Below are 3003 nucleotides of genomic sequence, written 5' to 3' on the forward strand. Positions count from 1 at the left end.
GAGGGTAGCTTCCGTTAGCCTTTCTGCCATTGGATCTTTGAGCTTGACCCTAAGGTTTGAGGGAAAGCCAATGCTTTGCTGATAGGCGTGTCGGCCGACTAGTGCTCACCTAGGGGGAGCTCTCAGAGGGTGATAGGTTCGTCCCTGAGATGCCTCTCGACAAAGAGTGCTCAGTCTTGTGGTCGGAGATGGCTCAACTCTAGGCACTATAGTAGTTCACCCTTCCTAGTGACGAGGGGTTCCTATAAGAGATGTCGGGCCTCGACCTGCACGTAGCCCTCATTAGCTACTTGGTGCGGGGGCCTTTCTTGAAGAGGAGTAGTTCTCCCGACTCTCTCACATGCATGCGTCTTCCATCGAATAAGAGGAGGCATTGACCATTAAGAAGTCACCTAGGGAGGAGGCAGAGAAGGGGATTGTAGCTCTGGAGGCTGATCAGAGCTGTAATGAAGCTAAGTGGCACCTTGAGCTGGAGGGGAGAAACAACCTCATCAAGGGTTACCGGTCGCACAACTCTAAGCAAACGGCCTCTATCAACAAGCTCCAGGGTGAATGGCCAATCTCAAGGAGGATGTTGCACAACTCTAAGCAAACGGCCTCTATCAACAAGCTCCAGGGTGAATGGCCAATCTCAAGGAGGATGTTAGCTGTTTCTAGCAAGGGATCACCAAGCAGGATGGTCAAATTTCCACCTTGGAGCAAGAGGCCAAGTCTGAGAGGTTCCAAAAGGTTGCGGCTCAGGAGAGTTCTCAGTCGGATCATCTCTTGGCTGAGAACTTGAAGCTGGATCTTAAGAAGGAGCGGTCAGCCCACCAAGCTTAGTCGGATCATCTCTTGGCTGAGAACTTGAAGCTGGATCTTAAGAAGGAGCGGTCAGCCCACCAAGCTTCTAAAACTAACATCCTGGACATAGAGGGTCGACTTGCCCGCTTGGACTTGGAGGAGCATATAACAAAGGTGCTTGACGATTGGTACCATGGTCCCTTAGGAAAAACCAAGGTGGCCTTGGCTTACAAGGCCGATGTCGACTATTTGGCCTCATTGCTTCCCTCCGCCTCTCGACCTACACTAGATTATCTCTACCCTACCTACATTTCCTGCTATCTCGATCTCTTGAAATTGAGGTGAGTGGAGCTGGGATGGTGCTGGCCTTGGATGACGGGAGTGATGACGATGAGGCAGGAGGCGACCATGTAGACGTCCCTCCTGCCCTTCCTTCACCTACTTTTACTATCACCGGCTCAGACGTGGATCTTCCAAGTCCCACTCCCGACCCTAGCTGAGAGACATGAGAGCTTGTATCTTTTCCTCTTTTCTTTTTGTAAATACTTATGTAGATGATGTAAAATTTCTTAAAGAAGGAATAAAAATTTGGACTTTGCCATACTACCTTGTGTGCTTTCATTTTATTGTTGTTGATCTTTGTTTGTTTACGTCTTCATTCCGATAGAGAAGGTAGTAAGTTGGTTGTGGTGATTCGGTTGTGTAGGGGAGACTCAAATGTTGGTGGGCGAATTGAGCAGTTCGCCCATTGTTTGGTTGGTAGTGGGACATCTTGGTTTTAGGGTAAGTGTCCAGGTTTTTTTTGTTGAGGACGACTGAAGGGATAGAGTGCCTAGGACTTAATGAGAGCGCCTAGGTCTTTTTAGCAAATGACAACCCGGAGGTTGGGTGTCTAGGTCTTAATGAGGATACTTAGTTATTTTTAGTAAATGATAACCTGCATTTTTGGTGCCTAGGTCTTAATGAGGATGCCTAGGTCTTTTCGACAAATGATAACCTGGAGATTGGGTGTCTAGGTCTTAATGAGGACGGCTAGGTCTTTTCACCCGATCATGGTAGCTGAAAAATGAAAGTGGGAGCCGGCCGCATAGCGAGTGTGCCTTGGGTTTATCCTGAGGAGGCACCAAGGGCTCTGGATTTCTGCATAGATTTGGCGCTACAAGAGTGATACACAAGAGTCAGATTCAAAGGGATTTCTTTTTATAACGAATGAAATTTTATACAAGATCACTGAATGTATTTTCTGAGATTTTCAATATTCTAAGGGTGCTACAGGATCCTTCCATCTGGGGCTATCAGCCGATAAGTGCCTACTCGAAACTCCTCAATAACTATGTAGGGGACCTCCTAATTAGGAGCTAGCTTTCCTCGCTTGGTATCTTTGTCAAAAGTGACTTTGCAAAGGACAAGGTCACCGATATTAAATCTCCTAGGTCAAACATTGTTGTTGTAGTATCGCGCGATCCGCTTCTGATTGATGACCTAGGATTGAAGCACTTTCTCTCAGACTTAATCCATAAGGTCGAATCTGACCTGAAGCCCTTCTGAATTTAATTCTTCGTTGAAGAGTTACAGTCGGATCGTTGGCATGCCAACTTCTACTAGGGTGACTGCCTTGGCCCCATAGGTTAGCTTGAATGGGATTTTCCCTATCGAGTTCTTATGAGTCATGTGGTAAGACCATAGAATACTCGATAGCTCCTCGACCCAATTTCCAACTACGTTGTCCACCTTCTTTAGAGTTTGGAGAATGCATTTGTTGGTGGCTTCGACTAGTCTATTGCATTTAGGGTGGGCGACAGAGGAGAACTTAAGTCGGATGTTGTATTCTTCACAAAAGCTTTAGAAGCCTCAACTGTCGAACTGGGTGTCATTATCAGTCACGAAGAAGAGCGGCACACCAAAATGGTAGACAATGGACCTCCAAACAAAATTTGTGACATTGCTTTCACCTATCTTAGCCGGAGGCTCGACTTTGATCCATTTGGTGAAGTAGTCAATTGTCACGATCAAAAACTTTTACTTCCCAGAAGTCATAGGGAGAGGACCTAGCAAATCCAACCTCCTCTGAACAAATGGGATTAGACTCAGAATTGGAGTGAGCTTAGTGGCTATTGTTCACGGGATAACGAGTAGAACCGTCACTTCTAGCATAGGGAGGTGAGTCATCTAGACTCGGCTAAGATGATAGGCCAGTAGTATCCCTGGCAAATGACTTTA

Source organism: Asparagus officinalis, chromosome 3 (genome assembly GCF_001876935.1).
Source record: "Asparagus officinalis chromosome 3, Aspof.V1, whole genome shotgun sequence".
In the NCBI taxonomy this organism is placed as follows: domain Eukaryota; kingdom Viridiplantae; phylum Streptophyta; class Magnoliopsida; order Asparagales; family Asparagaceae; genus Asparagus; species Asparagus officinalis.